This window comes from Carettochelys insculpta, chromosome 15 (genome assembly GCF_033958435.1).
Source record: "Carettochelys insculpta isolate YL-2023 chromosome 15, ASM3395843v1, whole genome shotgun sequence".
In the NCBI taxonomy this organism is placed as follows: domain Eukaryota; kingdom Metazoa; phylum Chordata; order Testudines; family Carettochelyidae; genus Carettochelys; species Carettochelys insculpta.
The window spans coordinates 27,424,543-27,447,151 of NC_134151.1; the positions used below are offsets into that span (position 1 = coordinate 27,424,543).

A 22,609-nucleotide genomic window follows, 5' to 3' on the forward strand; every position below is an offset into this window, starting at 1 on the left:
CAGCAGAGTCATGTAACAGATGAATATAGTGCTGTCTCTGGGAAGGAAGTGTTCAAAGGAACTATATTAATGCAGTCAATATGGTGCTTGTTTTCTGTCTTCAGAACAAACAACCAACAGTATGAGAAAGCAAAGCAGCAATGCAGTACATTAGTTACCATGGCAGTGATGCTGTTCAGCAAATTGCGTAAAGGAAAATTCTGCTTAAAGGGAGAAAGACATGAATTAAAGCTGTCCCTTGGCAGGCTTCACTTAGAAACTGTGTTTTAAAAACTGTCTCTCTGTATAGCTCTAGTTTTTCATTTCTCAGCTGACTGCCCCTTCTGAAATGTGGAAAATGTTTGGAGATGGTGCCATGCTGCCCAGCCCTACTTGAAGGCCTACTTACAGCTCTTCTGAGGTAATTCTCCCGCATATAAAACAAACCATATCGTTTAAGACTGCGTTGTGCCAGGTCTCTGAGAGCTGCCCAGAAGTCTGTCCTTTAGATTTGTGCCGCTCTGTGCAGGGAAGGGGGCAGCTGGGGAGTGGGCTGTGGGGGCAGGAGCAGGGCAGGGCAGTATCAGAGTGGGAACTGCTGCAGCACACCCACATTTTACATGGGTTCCTGGCTGCCACCTGTCACTCCACTGCCCATCCTGCAGCTGCCCTGAGCCTCGTCCCTCAGTGCTGTCTGGGTCGTCCTCTCCTGGAGACATGGCCCTGCTCCCGGCCCCAGAGAGGCACAGTGGGTGAGCAGCCACTGGGCCCATCCCATGATGGAAGTGGGGAATGGGGCTGACCACTGGAACTGGTGCTGCCTGCACCTTGCTGTCCCATCCTGGGAGCGGTGGTTCTAGGCTTAAGCAGCACACAGCTGTATGCCCCAAACCTAGTGGTAACATAAGTGGCTATGTATTCTGCTTATGCTAAAGCATGGCTCTGGCTGCACTAAGAATCAGCCCCCCACCCACCCCAATACATGCCTGGTGCTGTAACTGTATCTGACTCCTAAATAACAATATTCTCTCGACTCCTACAAACTGTACACCCTGAAAGCAGAACCAGGTTAGCTTTCACTTGGCTTATTTCACAACTGCAATCTCACCCCATTTCCCAGCAAAGGTTTAGCAGATATGCATTAGGCTAGTCTTTGTTTGCTCTGAACCTTCATTAGTCCTACAGATTAAACAGCAGTACATTACTCATGTGCACTGAAATAATTTAACCTAACCCTTTCCCACACAAATTATAGATGAACCCTTATTTCAGAGCCAATATTTGGTAAGCTGGGAGATTCCCAGCTTGTGGCTTTGGCCCAGTTCTGATGGAAAGAAAGTACAATTTGTGATTAAAGCATCCAGGATTTTTTTAACAGGTTTGTCCACATGCTTGAGCATTTACGCTGTGGAAAAATCCTGAATCTCCTAATCCTTTGTGACAATCACTGGGAGGCTATGGAATTTGGCATAACAGGAATGAAGAAACCATGATTGGATCCTTTTTGTTATATACCTTGTCATTTGGCCTAGGGAAGTACTGCAGCATTTAAATTGGAAGACTGGGCTGCAAGAAATCTGATGAGGTTCAATAAGGACAAGTGCAGAGTCCTGCACTTGGGCCAGAAGAATCCCAAGCATTGTTGCAGGCTGGGGTCCAACTGGCTCAGTAGTAGTTCTGCAGAAAAGGACCTGGGAGTTGTAGTGGATGAGATGCTGGGCATGAGTCAACAGTGTGCCATTGTAGCCAGGAAGGCTAATGGCATATTAGGTTGCATCAAGAGGAGCGTTGCCAATTGATCCAGAGAAGTGATTGTTCCTTTTCATTCAGCTTTGGTGAGGCCGTATCTGGAGTACTGTTTCCCATTCTGGGCCCCCAATTATAGGAAGGATGTGGATACACTGGAGAGGGTCCAGCGGAGGGCGACCAAAATAATTAGGGGGCTGGAGCATATGACCTCTGAAGAAAGGTTGAGGGATTTGGGACTGGTTAGTCTGTAGAAGAGAAGACTGAGGGGGGACTTGATAACAGCCTTCAGCTTACTGAAGGGAGGTTGCAAAGAGGCTGGAGAGAGGCTGTTCACAGTGGTCACAGATGGCAGAACACAGAACAATGGTCTCAAGTTGCGGTTGGGAAGGTCCAGGTTGAACATTAGGAAAAACTTTTTCACTAGGAGGGTGGTGAAGCTTTGGAATGGTCTACCCAGGGAAGTAGTGGAGTCTCCATCCCTGGAGGTGTTTAAGTCTCACCTTGAGAAAGCCCTGTCTGGGCTGATCTGGTGGGTTTGGTCCTGCATAGGGCAGGGGGCTGGACTTGATGGCTTTTTTAGGTCTCTTCCAGCTCTATTGTTCTATGATTCTGTGATATGATTCTATGATTTATCTATTCGCCTTGGAGATTCATCACCTGAAACCTAGGTCTCCATGTGTGGCCACCTTGTAAGTCCTCATCTAGATTTGTGGTGGGGCCAGTAATACCCACTTCTCAGAGCTTCAGAATGTCTTGTTTCCTCCCTTTTGAGAACTTTGGAGGTACTGATACTGGATGTCCTCAGTGATTCATGTGTCTGTGTAGAATGTGGGCCTCTGGGGCTTCCAAACAGGCTGTTTTGAAGTGAGCTGTGTAAAACTGTGAAAAGAGAGAAATGCAAAAATGTATGGGTGGAAAGAAAGTCCACGAGGACAGCTATGAAATGACAAGGCTCTCAGTTGGAAACTTTCATTTCCTGGGTAGCAGCATAGGTACTGTTGCAGAATTAATGCAGTCAGAGGCAAGTTATATTTTCTTATAAATTCAAGAAGATTTAAAGAAGAATAAGAAATTTCTTATTCTTTTTGCTTAAAAAATGACAAGAAAAGGCAATATATGGGCATATCCCAATCTTTGTTGAGATCCATTGGCGCTTCTCCAGTGGCACAAAAGGAACTTAAAAAAATCTTCCCTCAACGGGCAATTGAAGATTCATGGGGAAATGTTCTGATGGTGTAGCTGGCTCCCTGCCACCTCTTCCTGATTATCCCAGTTTACTGGGAGAGGAGGGTGTACGTTGGAGGTGTCAACTGGCATGGCTAGAGTATATTCTGCTTTAGTAATTCTTGCATGCATAACAGCCTCTAGAAAGATGTAAGAAGTCATTGTTTAGACTGTTAAAAATTCTGCTGAGGTCAGAACTAGCTGGACCCAGCCACGTTCAGCCCCTTTATACCCTTGTCCCTTCACAGGAAGTGAGCCCACAGTTTCCATATGCAGATATCTTAGGGCTCACAATCCATCCACTGATGGTGTTTATGACATCTGTTTAGATGCAATAAATCAATCTCCAGGCACTCTCCTGTTGACTGCAGTATTCTACCAGGACAAGAAGAGTAGGCAGAATTGATGGGAGAACAACTTCAACTGCCTTTACCACATGGAAGACGCTACAGTACGTACATCGACTTCAGCTGTGCTATTTGTGTAGCTGAAGTTGCATATCTTAGATCGATGAAGGCTGACGAATGTAGCCTAGGCCTTAGTGGTTGTCAGAAATTTTACAGCAGAATGTCTGTTCATCTGAAAACGTTCATTCATTGAAACTGGTTGTAAGAAAAGTTTGGCTTCAATGAATTTTCAAATTCCATTTTTTGACAAAATAATTGAAATTGTCAAAATGTCTCCCTTTGGCATTTTCAAAATTCACAGATATGGGAGTTATTCTTCTAAATTCTTTTTTTATTCAAAATATTAGTTAATTTATTCTAAAAAGATTAATCATTTTAAAGGTCTACATTGAAACAAAATGACTTGATTAATTCGTCTCCTTTTTTTCAGATTAGTAATGTGTGACAATTGTCAAGATTTTGACTTTTCATCCCAATTCAGGAGAAGAAAGTTTTTTCAAATCTTGGAAACTCTTACAGGATGGAAACTCTTACATTTTTCCCCTAGATTTATTTTTACTCCTAAATAGATCTATTGTTACAGATGAATTTAGCAATATGCTTTTTTACAATTATACTATTATAAATGTAAGCACTTTTGTGTTTGCTAAAAACAAACAAACAAAAAACCTACTACAACAAACCCCAAGAAATGCAGGCCACATGAAGTCTGAGCGTCTTCCAGAAATTACTGTGCAGTGCATTTCCTCTTTCTCACTATTTCCATATGAGTTTGTTTCCAAGTTCTGTGCATAATACTGACAGAGTTAAGATTGTAGAATATGATGTAGCTTTTTTATTGTAATTTATGTTCCAGAGGAGCACAATTAACTGATTTTATGCTAATCTACAGCCTAGCTTGGGACTAATCAGCAATTGCATTATCATCAAGGAGTACAAAAAAGAAACGAATCTAATCAACCACATTTAAACTGTTTCTGTAGAATTATGAACCTAGTCAACCTCCTTCTTGCTGCTTTTAAAGGATCTGGATATACTTACCACTGCGAAGTACTGTATATTGTACCAAATAGGAGAAGTGAGACTTTGGTATTACTTCCTAATATATTATATTTCTATATTCTTGAGTCTGATCTTAAATCAGTACTTTTTTTTTTTCTTACTTGCTTTCCCCAAACCTTAGATCCAATCATGCAAACCCGTTGTATGTGGAAGTCCTCACTGGCACCACTAAGATTCCTTCACACAGTCATTTTCCAGTCAAAGATCTGAAAAGGGGCTACCATTCAGAAGTCTTCAGTACGGGTTGCAAAATGTTTCATTGGAGCTGTGCAAGATTCTAAACAAACTGTGATTTATACTTCCCCATAAATGAGGATTTCCAGTGATGTGCACTGGAAGAGTACAGTAATTCCATGTAAACTAGTTGGTAAGTCTGTGAACCACAAAAAGGTTGAGAAAACTTAACATGCTGGTTTGGCAGACAAATTACTGGTGATCAGTAACTGGAAAATATTTCTCCAACCAAACTGTCTGCATGCTGAGTCTGACTCATCTAAAAGCAGACTACTAAGACAAGTCACCTCTCAGAATCAAAGACCTGGCTAGCCTAACACACAAATGTTCTTTTCAAGTAGCCACATTACTATATGCATAAGGCATGTTCTTCTAAGCCTGCTGTGGGTCATTTTCCATGAAGGCACAACCAAGGCATGATAATCCCAGCTACTACATAATATCTGCTCTACATTTTCATGTGATTTAAGTTAACTTACTGCAAACTATATATAAATGGATGGTAGGCATAGTTAAAATGCCAGCCTCCTATAAAACAACAACAAAAAAATAATTCTGCTTCTTGCTATAATGCAATCCAAACTGCTATGTTCCTTTCAAAAGCTATTTTGTGAGCTAAAAATATCGACACCCAACTTTGAGATATGAAAGACCTGGGGCCAGATGAAGGCCTAGTTCACACTATGGATCAGAGTTGATCCCAGACACATATCTAGAACTGACATATCAGGATCGACTTTGTTCCCTGGTGTAGATCAGGGATATTGGTGCTCGAGCTGATGTTCCTTACTTCGTGCTTCAGCGTGTGGAGTACCAGGGTCAGCAGCTGAGCCCAGAGAGATCAATTTTGCCGCCTCTTCAAACACACAGCAAAATCGATCCCCAGCAGATCAATCACAATGCGCTGACCGACACACACCCCTTCCCCCCCCCGTAAGCATAGACATACCCGAATACTGAGTAGCATTTTACTCCCTGACTTACGGATGCATTTCGGTGGGGCTGAAGTGCTACTCAGTATCATTAACCATATCAGAGTATTTATCTTTTCCATTAAGTTACCTGATTTAGTCTTGGACACTCAGGAACCTCTGATTATTTTGGGGCTTATAGGGTGTGGCAGACCAGAAGTTGCAGCTGGCAAATACCTGATGGAGGGTGAACATATTGGGTATTGGAGGAACTCCTTTTTGTTCCCCTCTTAAGTTCCCAGAGGGTGCAGACTTGTAGGCTGGATAGGCAGCTGGGGCTTTTTAGGAATCAGCCAGCCACTGCTTGCAATCAAGCACCTGCTACCAGTTAAGGTCTTCAGACTCCCTATAAAAGGTTTTCCCTAGGCAACGGGGAGAGGAGAGCGATGCCCAGAGAGGAGGCTGGAGGGCTGAGAGAAGGGCAGCGCAAAATAAGTCTGAGTGAAGCCGAAGAATGCCAGCCACAAGGTACCAGAGGGAAGTGGTGGGTGCAGAGGCCCAGGGAAAGGTCGCTGCTGTGTGGTAGTGGTGGAAGGCCTGCTAGCTCCCTCCCTTCCTAGGGTCCCTGGGCCGGAGTCCAGGGCAGTGGGTGGGACTGGACTCCCCCACCCTTCCCCTTGAGGGGTACCCAACTTGGGCCAAACTGGGGTGGCCCGAGACCAGTGGAGAGGGTCTTACTCCACCCCCACTCAAGACTGGCCTGTGATGAAAATGGCTTGGTAAAGGGAGACCCTTGCTTTTGGGAAACCCCAGGGCAACAAAGGGGCCTCTCTGAGGCACACAAGGAGCCACCTGGAAGCACAGGACCCCTAAGAAACAGATGAGGGGTCTGTTACAAGGGGGTTATAAAAATGAAAAAAATGAGGAATAAGGGTTATTTTAAAAATGAGGGCTTTTCCAAAGGAACTGCATCTACACGGCTGTTTTTGCTGTCGGAAAAGTCTCTTCCAGAAACACAATTGCGTGAGATTATTCAAATAAAGGGTGAGATTTGTAAATCAGCACTTAATTTGCATTTTCACTCTCCCTCATTTGCATTCCTCCTCCAAAAGGGTAATGTAGTATAGACATGGCCAAAATATGTATTGAAATAGCCCTCAGCTACTTTGACATACAGCAGCTACACTGGTTGGCACCCTGTGTAGGTCTGGAGGGCCCCTATTTTGAAATAGACCCTATTGTCTGTCTATACAACCCCCATTCCAAATCTCTTCTTCAGAATAGGCACTATTCTTCATAGAATGAGGTTTATACAGCTCAAAATAAGCTGTCCGCTATTCCCAAATTATTTCAAAATAGCTGTTTTGCTGTGTAGACGTTCACAAAGTTATTTTGGAACAGCAACCATTATTCCAAAATAAGTTTGTTGTGTAGCCACGCCTGTAGCTCCATTAACTTCTGTAGAGCCATGCCATTTGACTCATACATCATGTCTCACTACCTGCCTTGAATGCTTCTGTGGGGATGTTGTCTCAACCAGCTGCTTTTCAACTTTTCAGATGGGCAAAGGCTTTTCTGATTGCTTCTTTTTTAGGTCTATTGCTGTTAATTTGCAGCGGGTATACTTGCAGGGGGTAACTCTACAGATTCCATGTGGGCAGGGTGGTTTAGTAACTCTTCAAAGTGTACCTTATATCTAGTGAGCTGCTCACTTGAGTTTAACAACACATGCACCTACTTATCTTGTACTGGCTGATCCACCATATCCCATAACCCAGCCAGCTTCTGTGTGATGTCATACAGCTCTTTCAGGATTCTCTGTCCTGCAGCTTGTTCTGCTTGTTGTGCAAGGTTTTCCACAAAGTTCTTCTTGTCCCATTTTAAAGGCTTTTAACTTCTCTTTTGGCTTTCTGAGTACAGCCTCCAAGCTTCCGCTTTGGCTCCTCTTGTTTTGTTGTTATTAACGATGCTTTTCTGTCCTTTCATTCTGTTACCTTTCTCAGAGTTTCTGCTGTGATCCACTCTTTGTAATGCCTTGCCCTCTTTCCTAATGTTTTATCATAGGTCTGTTTCCAGGCTGCTTTGGTGTCTTCCCAAATTTGTTCCATGCAAACATCTTTTGGGGTGAGGTTGTCAGAAGTGCATATCTGTTGGACAGCTCCATTTGGAAACTGGGTCTTGTCTCAGTATCTTCCAGCTGCTCCGTGTTGAATCCCAGTCCTGGCTTGGTGGCTTTTGTGGTGTACCTCTTGAACTTAAACTTGAGTTTTATCATGACCAGATTGTGGTCTGAACCTACCTCTGTTTCTCTGCTAGTGTGGATGTCCTGCATCAATCTTCTGAAAGAACTGCTGATACAGATGTGATCAACCTGCATCCCCCTGCATAAAATTGGAATAATACTTATATTCCTCAAAAGGATATTGTAACAGCATTCCTTAATGTTTGTTAGGCCTTTGACATATTTGAATGGGAGGTGCTATATAAATACAAAGTGTGATGAAGTTTATATCGTAACTAAACTGTTGTGATTTTTTCTCTTCCTGGTTTCCATACCATTAATGTTAACTAGTTTTTTTCTGATACGACACTCTTAAATGCAATGCAAACAGCATCTCAGTCTCATGTTGCGTCCTAGATGTCTCCACTTTGGGATGAAAATTAAAAGCAGCCTTGCCAGACAGACTTCAGTAACAGCAAGATGTCACCAGTAGGTGCTCAAATGGATTTGAATCACATCCTGCAATTGTGCTATGCTCTACAATATGTTTCTCATTTTTGTTAGCAAGGTATTTATTAGGCAATAGCGCAGTGTGGTCTATGCTGAAAGGCAAGAAAGTAGAAGGGACTCTTAGAAGGTGGAGTAACAGGAGGAAAGAGTGTCCTTGTTTAGTGAGAGACCTTCTTTACAATTCAGTCTCCTCACTGATTTTCCTGGTTGGATCAATTTTATGTTACAATTTTTTGCTTTTGCTCCCATTAAACTGATTGGGGCCTTCCACTGTAAAGTGGTCTGTTAGTTAACTATTATTCTTCGTTTAAAAACTTGGACAGTGAGTGGCATTTAACTAATCAGATTTTTTAAAGACACCTTAATTATTATATGCAGGCACATGCCTGATATCAGTGAGGGAGCCCAGATGCTTATTTGGAACATGTTAGCAGCTCTTTTTATGAGTTAATTTCCTGGCAAACACTCAAAGTGGATGTAAATCTTTGTACCATGATTTAGGCCTAGTAATGCTGCTGGGAGAGAGGCCTACCTCCACATTAGAGCAGGGCCAGCTTTTTGCAGTGAACAATGTATGGAGTTTATTTTATTTACCTTATGATAATAGTATCTGGATGCTACAACTGAGAGCAGAGCTCCATTATGCTAGTCATGTAATTGTCCTTGCCCTGAAGAGGTTACAGTCTAAACTTGGAAGCCAGATGAAATATGGGAAGGGGGGGTGTTATATCCATTCTCCCCATGGGGGGAAGCTGAAGCACAGAAATTCAGTGACTTCTCCAAGGTCACCTAAAAAGCCTGTGACACCTCCATAAATTGACTCCAGATCTCCTGATTCCCAGGTCAGTGCCTTACGCACAAAACTAAACTTCCCCTGGATGAATCACAGAACCATAGTCCTAGGAAGGATTCTGAGAGGTTATCCCACCCATATACTCATGGCAGGACTAAATATTATCTGTGACAGGTATTTGTCTAACTTGCTTTTACAAATCCCCACTGTGCCTGGTTTTTTGTTTGCAATTTATCCATGACTAGGCAGACTTTTACAAATGTATATGTTATTCTAAGTTACTCAGAGAGTGACTTATGTGTACATATTCTGCCTCCAGATTGTTTGTTTATCAACTATTATTCACCATGACCATTACAATAAGTATTTGCTATTTTTAATTTGTGTTGTGTCACATGAAATTGTTTCTCCTCCATGGATAACTCACAAAACCCAGATTGCTTCATAGATGGCTGTGCTAAAATTCCCATCCTGAATGCAAATACATGATCATTCATAACTCTGCCACTTTCCCAGGACCTTTTAAAAAATCACAGCAGAAGATTCATGGAAAGTGAAACACGAACTTCCAAGTACTCTCAAATCCAAAATTCATGAAGGATTATTTCCACTCTACTCCATTCTTTTATTTCTCAGATGTTATTCATAGATGGTTTATGTCTTTTTGTCCAAACTTGCTTCGAAAATTGGGATTTATACTCCGAGTACAATGATTTTCTGGGGCAAAAGTCAGATATTCTGGGTAATTCAGAAAGGAGAAAATTATGTATTTTCATAGCCATTGCAGTAGAAACTCGTTCTCTGGCCTCACTTTCCTGCATGACCACGCAAAACAGGGTCAGTCTCCAGTTCTGACGTATTTTTATCTCAAACATTTTTCCTCAAGATTTATTCAAATTTTTCTCCCCTCCAAATACTGTATTACTCCCCACAGTCCAGCAGGTTGGGATTACTCATAACTCACATAATCAGCGATAAACTGAGCGGCCGTGTCTTTGTACGATTGTGCTGTTATTTTTTTTTTCTTGATTATTTCTCCAGCTTCCTCCCAATCCATCAGAACCAGTCACCTCAGAATCTTTGCATCCCCATGAGGTACAAACTCTACTCTAAATCATGAAGGTTGAGCTGAAATCACACACACACACACACCCCTCTCTCCCCCATTATAAGGTACACCTAAAACAGTTAACAGCACTACTCAGCTTTGGCCCTAATTCACCAGATCATTCATATTGAGGCACACATTTAAGCATGAAGTTAAGCTTGAAGTTAAGCACATGTTCCAGTGCTTGATTGAATAGGGATGGGCATGGACACAGCTATAATTAGCCTTTGTCATTACAAAGGGAAAATTTGGTAGCAGGCATTAAGATTAACTTTCTAACTGTCAGGGTGGTTAAGCTCTGGAATAACTGGCCTAGGAAGGTTATGGAATCTCCATCATTGGATATTTTTAAGCGCAGGTTACACATACTTCTGTCTGGGAAGATCTATATGGTGTTTGGTCCCGCTATGTGGCAGGGGATGGGACATGTTGACCTCTTGGTGTTCCCTCCAGTTTTGCTCTTCTATGATTCTATGACTAAGGCCACCATCATTTGTAGGCAGGGCATGGATTTGGCTGGTATGGGGTAATATAGAATACTCAATCCCCTCTCAAACTGCATTCTTGGCCCCCAGAACCCCAGCTGTCCTTTAAACTCCCCCATTAAATCCTTAGGTGTTATGGTTGTGTAAAAAGTCTCTCAACCATGAACGCAGTATAACCAGTGCTGTGAAGAGCTTGGGAAAATGGCTCTAAGAGATGTGAACAAGGTGTCTAGGAAAGGCCCAGGACCTTTTAAATACAAATATTATGAACTTTTTAATTCCTCATAAAAGAAAGGAGCCAGAGGATCACAGAGCTGCACAATTTACTGTAAATGATGTGTCTTTTGGGTGCCACATGTGTGTGGCATTTGGGTGAGGTGACACCATTTCCTTTTTTCTCAATAGGAAAAGAGCCACATCCCCTGGGCCCCTTTTGGCTCCCCAAAGTACAGGGCCTGGGGCAGGTGCCCCTCAACCAACAGGACAGTTCTGACAGCTGCTGGCCCTCAGCCTCTTCCTGCCATGGCACTGTGGGACACATGGCCCTTCATGCCCCTCCCACTCATGCACTTCTTCAAGTCTCACTGAAGGGGAGCCAAAGCTAAACAGATCAGTAGGGCATAGAGAACACACCCAATCAGCTGTCTTACTTGTTACTGAAATATCTTCAGCCTTTCAGATCTTGCAGAACTTTCTGACTGCAGTGGTGGCTCCTCTGACTCTTCTTTTTATGTCATCTTCACAATTCCCATCCTTCACTGCTAGCCCTCCAAGGTATACACATTTTCCCACTTATTCTAGTTCTTTGTCCAACCTCTTTGTCTTGTCCTCTAGTTGCTACATTTTTTGTTTTCTGTGTTGATGGTCTGAGTTTTTGATTCTCCTGCTCTACCTTATTATTTTATGCTCTTGCAAAGCTGCCACAATGCTCGTATGTGATGGAACAAAGTTTGAAATGGCTTTCAAAAGTCAAAGGACACAGGAAAAAATCTTTCCAAGCAGAACACTAACTTCATGATAATGAGCAACATGGCCATTAAAAGAACTTTTTAAAAAGACTTTGGCACAAGCCTTAGTTTGGCATGTCAGACCAACATCTGTGCCAATGTAGGATGAACTACTACTGATTATCACTTTTTTTCATCTCATGTGGTGGTGGTAGTAATGTGTGGGGAGTGAGCCAAATGGATTTTACATCCATCCCGCGGGCCACCTGGCCAAAGAACAAGATTATACTTCTCTGTGGATGAAACCATTTATCCTTACTGTCAAGACAAATGGTTTTCAACTATACCTGTTAACTAAGGAAAAAACAGAAACGTAATGCATTTTAATATTGTTTGGCATTTATAGCCCAAGGTTATTTTGATCCAGAAGTGCTAGAATGTACTGAATTGCTAAAGCGAAACCAAAATGGTGACACATTGCAGGTAAGCAATGCAGCTCAGATTTCAAATAACACTAGATTGATCAAAATTTACTATGCTTTTCATCTAATAATTTTTGAATAATGAAACAATTTAAGAGAATGGTAATACATCTGCAGGTCTTCCACAAGCAGAAAAAGAAGTGAAATTCATCAAGAAAATATGTACCATGAATAATTCTCTCATCTCTACGAGTCAGCTCCATAACCACGAAGGTGTCTTACAATTCAATCAAAAGAGTATAATGCCGTTGGTATAACAGGTTCACTAAATACAGGCAATAAATAAACTTCTGGAGACATGCTTCTCCTAAACAACCTGTTGCCTGGATGCTGATTCAAATCAGTGCTGAACTCCCGTCCATTATAACCTATGTGAAAATGTCAGTCCAGGTTTTCCTGTGAGTAAAACAGTTTTGCTCACCGTGCTGACTCTCCCTATGTAACAGATTATCTATGTCAGTGAATACCGTACACATGCAGCTAAGTAGCTAAGTATACGGTGGGACAAAACTCTCTCCCATTGTTGTGTGTAATTCCAATTAACGTGCATGAAAGTTGTACCTGGAAAAATATTTTTGTCAAATATCCCACTGTCTTTATTGAGGCAAAATTCCCATCAAAACCTCTGGCAGCCTTACCTGGGTAAGGATTGTAGCATTTGTCCCATACAAAAGAATATTCTGCACTCTGTTAACGTGTGGTAGCTAACTAATATGGATCTATTGTTTTCAAACAGGTATTAAAACCTTAAAATTTTCCACAGCAAAATAGCTTATTTATCCAGGACATCTTGGGTCTTTGGGGTCAACAGTCTTTCTCCAAAGATGAGATATTTAAACTTAGTAACAATACAGTCTAAATTTTTCACTTGCTGGTGGGGTTCAATTAATAATAAAGCAGAAGGAAGAAATGTTCCCTGCAGTATTACTTTAGAAAAATTACCGGAGTGGAAGAAAATCTCTCTCTCTCTCTGTGTTCTGCCAGGAAACAGTAGCTGTCATTAATGAACAGGGAACAACTTGTCAGTAGCTTACATCAAACATGATATGTTTGCTGCTGCAGACATCTGGATATAGTTTAGTAGAAAGGAGGCATTAAGGTCTGCTCCTTGTGATACTGCTTCTCTCCCCCCACCCCCCTTTGAATCATCAATTCACATCCCACAGTTTGACTTTGAACACAAATATTGAAAATAAAGGACCCTGATAGAAAGTTTATAAACCACCCAATTTTGGAGCATTTTTTTATCGGCAGAGTGTGGAACGACTGTCATAATGAAGTAAAAAAGCTGCTGAAGCTATGCAGAGGGAATTGAAAACTGGCTTTGGGTAGCTGGCTCTGTGTCACCTGTTCTTGGCCACATCTCCTTTTGAATTCTTTTGCTCCAGCTTTTCTCAGCGAGGAGAAGAGCTGCCTGGGCGCTGTTACTGGCTGTGTAAGCTCAGGCATCCACAAAGCTGTTTGTAGTGCTCATCTGATACAGTGGATGACAGCTACATAAAATCCTAAGCTAGAATCTTCGGCTGTCAAAATCATAGGACTGGAAGTGACCTTGCAGTCGTGGCAAGTGAATGTATTATCTGGACCAGGGATTCTCAAAAACTATTTCCTTCAACAAAACTTTTATTTTTAAGTGATTTTTTTTTTTCAATTTAATAAAAATCCATTTTCTGTCGAAGTTTTGGTAGAAAAGTTTCAGCCTACCCTAGTGCTGACTTTCTGCCCTTTAGATGATCCCTTCTGCTCTATGGTGGTGAGCAAATACTCCTCCGGATCCTTTGCTCTACAACTTTGTGTGTCCATGGCCTTGCTCCCAGTCAAAGGCTTGGGTCTGCATATCTGTAAATCCTGACTCACTCTACCCAATCACCATTGAATGGCTGGTAACTGGAGGCACTATTTTGTGTACTAGCAGCAAACTTAGCCTGTAGGAAAGTACATGTGATGATGAAAAACCAATAACTTTGTCCCGGGAGATGTTTTTCACCTTGCTTTAAAGATTAAACCCATAAGGTTTACAAGACAGTCTGGTAAATCTTTACCCCTCCTAGTATAGGAAATGCCTTACGGCTGCCATTTACTGGCAAGGAAAACATATCCTCACTGGTTTTGCTATGGCTGTATTGGTGTTTAGCCAGACCAAATGGATTCTGAGCATAAAAGTACACTACAATGGGGAGTCTACCCAGCAGGGATCAATCCACAGGGCATTGATTTATTGCATCACTGAAGATGCAATAAACTGATTTCTGAGTGTGCTCCCATCAACATCAGTACTCCAGCAAAATGAGAAGTGTAGCCAGAGTTGACAGGAACGCAGCCCACATCGACCTTACCATGTAGAAGACACCTGAATGTCGTCTACTCCATTTGCTTACCAATAGTAAGACAAGGCCTGAGTCAGAACATCCCTGAAGTATAATAGACCCAGAAACAAAACAGTTCCACCTGTGTATTTAAGAGTCAGACAAGGGTAAGGGTTGAAGATGCCAAATCGTGGTGAAAAGCAAACTCTGAAGAATAAAAATAATAATAGAAAATCAGTCTGTCTTGATCTTGCTACAAAATACAACTAATTCTACTGGAATGGTACCAGATTAGAGCAACAGTTGACCGCTTGCTTTCTAAATGTATCAATGGAAACAGCTTGTTCCTTGGTTTTAAGAGCTCCTTACATGTTTCGAGATGTGGCTTGATTTGCTTGTCAGATTTCTAATTGCTTTGAACTAATTTAGGATACTAGGACTTGATGTTAATCTAAAGAAGTACAAGGTTCTTTGACTATATGTGTACCTACATCGACCCTTGGGAAGTTTAAATGGGTAAAGCTGTGCCTGCCTTACTCAAATAAACAATAGGACTCAATAGGGGTACTTGCCTGAATAAGAAGAGGAGGATTTGCTCCAACATGTCCTGTTGTGGCATGTGCTGGATCTTGTTTAAAAGCTTGAATGGTTCCAGATTCTGTCTCTGTCTTTGGAGTCTGCCAAAGTCTGGGTTGGAGCTTTGTCATCATCCAGGCATTGCCCTCTTATTATCCTATCTGTGGCAAAGGCTAGAGCCTCAATTCAGCAGAGCAGTTAAGGTCATACTTACCTTTCAATACAGAAGTGCTTCACTGAGTAGGCATGGACTGAGGTGTATGCTTAACGTTACGTGCATGCTGAGGTGCTTTGCTGAAACAGGGTCTTGAAGTTTTCCAAGGCTCCTTGGAAGCATCAGGCTCATGTTCAGGAATTTCAGGGGGCAGGGTAGGTTGGGCAGATGCTGTTTTTGGAAATGTGGACCTCGATTTTTTTTTAATATAAATGAGTTCAAAATAGCCATGCAATAAGTGTACACAAGAGAGGTTAATGAAAAATCTGAGTGGAAACAGTGCATGTAAAATGATTTTGTTATAATAAACATGTATACAGTAATAAAGGTTTTATACAAATTACCTTCTGGGATCTTGCTGTAATATGGTAAGTGAAAAACAGTATCCCCTTGTCCCCGTCCCTTTTCTGTTGCGAATGGCCAAGGGCATGTTGGGAAATGTAGACCCTTTTCTGCTCCATGGCCAGCTCTCTAGGCATGGAGCTGGCAAAGGAACTACTGCTCCCAAGATGCCTTGGGTTACCCCATCATGCTCTGCAGGCTCCCCCCAGCACAGTGCAGCAAGGAGGAAGGGAGAGAAAACAGACTGGGTGACGGGGTTTTGTTCACACCTTTCACTATCCGCCTGCATACAGGCTTGAGCATTTACTGCATTGCAAATTTAGACCCGAAAACTAGCAACTGGCTTTCCCACAAGGAAGAAGGGGCTTAGCAATTCTATACCCATGACATAGTCATAGACGAGTGCTAAGTACAGCTAGGAATATACTGAGCTACACTGAAGATGTCGCAATGACAAAACCACACATCTTGAAAGCATGAAGGGATTACATGATTTAGATAGGTAATCCTTGCACTGAGAATCCAGCTGACAGAGAAATACACATGGACTTTTTATGTTGGCTCACAATGAAGCCCCTCTAGGACCGATAAGCTACACGGATCCAGGTGTTTCTGGAAACAGCTTTATCACTGTATGTTAAGCATATACAATGAAGAAAATAATTTCTTCATTACATTTTCTTTACATATAAAGCTGCCAGATTACTTCATAGGTAGGCATCCTTCAGTCTGCATAGACTATGGATCGCGCCCTTTAAAGTTTCAGTTGAGGACTTCATTTACAGCGTCTATTGTGACTATGAAGACCCACACGAGAGTGACAGTCCTTGCTGCATCTCTTGCAGATGTAGTGGGTGTCTGGCAAGTCCTTATTGTGCTTTCTGTGCGCTCGCTTCTGCTCTGCTAGCTGTCTGATCTTCAACTTGCCCTTCTGAAGGCCCTTGTGTAACCCCTGCCTCCATTTGCTGCGGTCATCTGCTAGTTCTTCCCAGTTGTCCAGCTCGATGTCTAACTCTCTGAGGTCTCTCTTGCAGACATCTTTGTAGTGCAACTGGGGGCGTCCAGGAGGTCTTTTGCCAGAGGCTAGCCCACCATACAGGATGTCTTTTGGAATCCTTCTATCATTCATCCTGTGGACGTGGCCAAGCCAGTGGAGCCAACGCTGCCTGAGGAGGGTGTGCATGGTTGGGATTCCAGCTTGCTCGAGGACGGCAGTGTTGGTCACTCTGTCCTTCCATGATATTCCAAGGATGCGCCTGAGGCAGCACAAGTGGAAGGCGTTCAGCCTCTTTTCCTGGCGGGCATACAGGGTCCAAGTCTCGCTGCCATAAAGGAGGGTGCTGAGGATGCAGGCTCTGTAGACTTGCATTTTGGTGTGAGTGTACAGCTTGTTGTTATTCCACACTCTCTTGCTGAGTCTGGACAGAGTTGTGGCCGCTTTTCCGATCCTCCTATTTAGCTCAGTGTCCAATGACAGGGTGTCAGTGATGGTGGACCCGAGGTAAACGAACTCGTGGACAACCTCTAACGTATAGTTGTCAATGCTGATGGGGATTCAGCAACATCCTGACCGAGTACGTTTGTCTTCTTTAGGCTGATGGTAAGCCCAAAGTCCTTTCATGCTTTGGAGAACTGATCCAGTAGTTCTGAAGCTGGTCTTCTGTGTGAGACACTACAGCAGCATCGTCTGCAAACAGCATGTCTCTGATGAGGACTTCTCGCACCTTAGACTTAGCTTTCAGCCTTGCAAGGTTAAACAGTTTCCCATCAGATCTTGTGTGCAGCAAGATGCCCTCTGTTGAAGATCCAAAGGCATGCTTCAGGAGGAGTGCAAAGAAGATCCTGAACAATGTCGGAGCAAGCACGCATCCTTGTTTATGCCGCTCCTGATTCTGAAAACGTCCGATAATGCGCCGTCATATTGGATGGTTCCTTTCATGTCTTCGTGGAATGACTGGATCATCTTGAGTAACCGTGGAGGACAGCCTATCTTGTGGAGCAGTTTGAACAGACCATCCCTGCTGACCAAGTCAAAGGCCTTGGTCAGGCTGATGAAGGCTATGTAGAGTGGCTCCCTCTGCTCCCTGCACTTCTCCTGCAGCTGCCTTAGAGAGAAGACCATGTCAACGGTAGACCTCTCTGCACGGAATCCGCACTGCGATTCGGGGTACACCCTCTCAGCAATCTTCTGGAGTCTGCCAAGGATGACGCGAGTGAACAGTTTACCAGTGACACTTAGGAGGGAGATTCCACGGTAGTTGTTGCAGTCGCTTCTGTCTCCTTTGTTCTTATACAATGTTACAATGTTAGCGTCGCGCATATGCTGTGGAACCTCACCCTCTTTCCAGCACAGGCACAGTAGCTCATGTAGGGGTTCCAGGAGTGTCCCCACGGCACACTTGACTACCTCTGGTGGTATACCATCCTGGCCAGGGGCCTTTCCTGCTGCAATGGTGTCGATGGCTCTCTCCAGTTCATCTACAGTCGGTTCTTGAGATTACTTCATAAATATACTCATAATAGATGAATACACAGTAGGGAATACACTCTTGCTCTGGCAAAAGTATAGACTAGAAAAACTATTAGATTTTCACCAACTCTAACTTCAGTAAGGAGACAGGTGATTGTGAAGATGTCTTGTGACCATTCAGTAATTAGGAACCAAATCATTTTAGATTTCCAGCTACTGAGATAAGTTAACACAGAACAACCAGGATGGTGGTGGATGAAAGGTGGTGAAGCACTGGAATGTGTTACCTAGAGAGGTGGTGGAATCTCCATCCCTAGAGCTTTTAAGTCAAAAGTCCTGGCTGGAATGATTTAGTTAGAGTTGGCCCTGCTTTGAGCAGGGGCCTGGACTCAATGACCTCCTGAGGTCTCTTCGAGCCCTACAATTCAATGCTTCTATGGTGGAGGCCCTCGTGGTTTTGGAAAGGTCATATGTGAACATAGGGTGGAGCTGGGGAAAAACTTTTATATGTAGCACTGTCACTCAACAACCCACACACAAATTCTTGAATGAAACATGGAGTCCTTTCTCTGGAGGTTTACTCTGGAGTCCCAGCCTGGCCACATAGGATGAAATCCTGGCCCCACTGAATTCAACGGGATTTTGCCATGGATTCAGAGGTGTCAGGATTCCACTCACGACTAGCAGGAGCGCAGAAGCAGTGCCCTGGCTAAAGCCCATTTCTAGCTATCATACATGTTATTGATATGGAATGGTCATGTATCTTTTTGGCAGGAAATAGCTATTCTCCTTGTACTTCAGAAGAATCTTCCGCTTTTTGTAGTTTAATTAGAGCTAATTAATGTCATTTTTCCCAGGGAAATAACACTAGATCATTATAAAGTAAAAAAAATCAGATTTCAAAGTGTATCCTCCCAAAATACCACTCTTTTACACTTTGGCTCAGGCAACTGGAAAATTTACTCTATACTCCATTACAAATTGGCCTACAGCCAACCACAGCAGATTAGTGCACTAACCTTAGGCATCTATCAAACTTTTAAATCAGTTGAAGTTGGCCAGAAAAATCTTTCTTTGATCCATTTTAAAGTCTGAAAACTTCACTCTCAAAGTGGTATTCTCTGCCTTGGTCCTGTGCAGTTCTTCAACGGTTGTGCTGATAGGCCTAAATGCAAATAAATACAGTGATTTAGGGTAATATTGGCTGTGTATTTTCCTTAGGTTCTTGATAGTCTGTTTATTGAGATGTGTATGGAGAGGACTGAATCAGAAATAAAAGAAAACTAATGAACCCTAGAAATGCTTGGTAAGAACTATTCTCAGTCTTGTTCTGTCTTCCTCCCTAATCCTATATAGGGTTAGGTGGGTAAATAGCCCTGTTGCATCTGAATGGAGCTTGAGTACCGTGACGTTACATTGCTAAATAACTTTAATGTATCACCGCATTCAGATAATGAGGAAAAATAGAAAACAGATAAACGACCAGATTATTAAAGGGAAATCAGCCTCACTGCTACATTCGTGTAATATTAGAAAATACAAAGGCATCTTTCACTGGCATTAAATTAACTAAACAAAATACACTTCACTTTGGTTTGTAGTTTGGGTTCAGTTTTATTCCCCACTTTTCATTCTACAGTTACATACCTGTCTGACCAAAACTGCAAATGGCTTGATTTATTAGTCTGTAACATTTTGTAATGACATTAATAAAATGTCTCCTTCAAATAACAGGTTACATTTTTTGTACATGAGGTTATTCTGCAGACTTGGCAGAGTTTGTAGAGAAAGCTAATATTGTTATGCCCATACTGAGCAAATATCTGATGCGGGTAGTATTCTATGTAATAGTACTTTACACTTACACAGTGCTTCACAGCCATGGATTTGACAGACATTGGGGCATAAACCTGGTCAATTCCCCCTTTGCAGCAGCCTGTACATGTCTGGGGCTTGCAGAAGGAAATTAGGATTAGATTGTTTCCTCTTTCAGCAAACTCTGGATACATCACAGAGAGTTGGCTGGAAAGAGAAATTTACTAGGATTATATGATCCTAATCAGTTCCCTTTTATAGATGGATCCATGTGTAAAGGCAAAAGTTTGGTGCAGAAAAGTATCTATAATATTTTTAACACATGGAGCCAGGAAAGCAGGCACAAAGGAGTGGGTCTGTCTGTGTCTGCTTCTATGCACGCATTTTTATGGTTGAGAGAGGGAAAGTTTAAAAAGACATAAAAAGGAAAGGAAAAGGGATGGGGGCCTAAAAAGGGGGATATTTACATTGAAAACAGAAGAGAAAGAGAGACAGGAGCAGGGAGAACAGAAGGACAAGACATTCATTGTCAAATACTGAAAATAAATATTAATGATTTGAATATTTTACTTAACTTTCTTCTGGGAAATATCTGGGGCTTGGATTTTTAAAGAGAGGGCCAAATATTGTTTCTCCTCATTCAGACAGATGGCCTTATTGGTGTCTGTGACCCACATCCTCAGATATATTTAGGTATTCAGTGGGAGGATATGGGTATTTGTGCCTGATCAAATTCTGTTAAAGTCAATAGGAGTCTTTCCAGTAACTTTAAAGGGCTTTGGATCAGGCCTCATTATACCCATCAAGTGGATAACGGATTAAGTAGGTTAATGGTGAGTGTGCTAGAAATTAGAGCATCAGACACTTCACCCTACTTAAGGCAACATCACATGACATGAGCCTTTGAACAATAAATGGTTTAGGGTCCAATCCATCAAATACTTAGTAGATAGAGAGCCTAATGCTGCGAATTGTTCCATTGACTTGAACCTAATTATTTGCAGGATCAGGCCCATGGTACATTGCTCAGTTGGCTGTGCACGCTGTTCAGTCTGATCTTCTGCCATCCACAAAGACTTTGTCTTGTTAAAGGAACAGGCCCAGGAACTAGAAGTTCAACAACTGCTCTACGTTTCCTGAAATAACAGAACTAAGCCTGAACTTGTGGCTGGCATCATCTCTCTCCAGCACAGGCATTCTGCTGGCATGATGACCTACACAGTCAGCTCTCTATGGAATGATGAGTATGGCACGGTCTCCTGTGTCTACCATCTGTAAGGGGACCATGTGCAGATAAAAAAGCTGAGAAAGACGTATGGAGATGAGGCATTGGCCAAGGGCAAACGTAGCCCCCAAGTCTGTTTGCTTGTCCTATGTGGAGCTTCCCAAGTGAATAAAGTGAGCAGGGTTTGGTTCCCATGACCTTATGGTGGTTGTATTATGATACTAGAGGCCAGAGCTCAGCTTATTTAAATCAGAATTGCTCCATTATGCTGATTTAAATCAGCTGCCATTTTTCTCCCACGGCTTTACTTGATCCTCCCAGGTGCTGAATTCCCAGCTCCTGCATTTCACGGGTTGGAGTCTCTTTATTCGTAAGCTACTGGTTAACTTGTGTATTATCAGAAACCTGCTTTACAAAAACAGCTGTCTCAATGTTTAGGTAAGTGCAGTACAAAAATAGCAAACAACTAAAAAGTAAATCCCTATGTTTTTATTTGGCTGTTTTAATTTTTGGCTGTAACCAAAACTTGTTTGCTTCATCTGCAAAGATGCTCTGGTGTTTTCTAACTTTTACTGTCACCTGTTGATGGTGATGAGAATTTTCTCTGATTTTACAAATGTTAAAGGAATAAAATGAATGAAAGACTATTTAGTGGCCTTCCGCATCAATTTGGTCATTTGTTAGGATGTAGTCTCCCATTGTTAAAACAAGCAGAGGCTGAAAAATGCTCAAGCAATCTTCAGTGCCACTATGAAAAATGAGCTCTGTATCGAAAGTTGAGGGTAATCCGGAAAAACATAGCACTTGATAGCAGCACTACTCCCAACAAAGATTAAAGTGGGATTAAATACTTTCTGGAAATGAATGTGGCTGTGTCGACTGTTTACAGGGATGGCAACAGATTTCACCAGGCCCTGGACAATGTGTCTCTGTGGGGGAAGACCTGGTTCTGGGCCTCCCAGAAGGGATGTACCTCAGGCAGAAGGGGCGGACCTAGAGCTGGCATCCCCCAGCCAGGCCTCTGTCAGCGGTGGATTAACATAAGGGCAAAAGGGACAGTTCTCCCAGGGCCCCCAGGAGTGAGAGGCCCCAAGTATCCATAACTCCATTTTGGTTCAACAATTTGCTTTATTGGAATAAAAGAAACGTGTCATGTCATTCTTGTTTTAAAATTAAAGTGTAATTTTATTATGCATCGGGAGCAATAATAAGCATGAATTGATTTTATAGCATAAATAATGATGTCACATTACTATTTTAATACATTTGGGGGTCCCTAGTAACTGTGTTGGCCCAGGGTCCCACCTGTCTTTAATCCGCCCCAGCCTCAGTGCCTGCTGAGGCTCCTGCAGCATTTTAAAGGGCTCAGGGCTCTGGCCACTCCTGCTGCCATGGTAGCAGTAGTGGACACCCAGAGTCCCAGGACCTTTTAAATCACTGGTCCCCAAGGCAGCTGTCCCCTTCAATCTCCCATCAGCAGCCCTTTACTGTATATGCTTTAAAAGTACTGACTATTGAAAATAATTATGGCCAACCATGTATTACTTGT

General features: G+C 42.5%; 1 long non-coding RNA gene across 1 annotated transcript; it reads left to right on the top strand.

Annotated features, from left to right (window-relative positions):
• Nucleotides 1-361: 361 nt before the first annotated feature.
• Nucleotides 362-20,940, top strand: LOC142021332 (uncharacterized). The gene is made up of 3 exons (XR_012647665.1): nucleotides 362-400; nucleotides 3,282-3,403; nucleotides 20,840-20,940. It is a non-coding gene; the product is annotated as an uncharacterized LOC142021332 (long non-coding RNA).
• The last annotated feature ends 1,669 nt before the right edge of the window (nucleotides 20,941-22,609 follow it).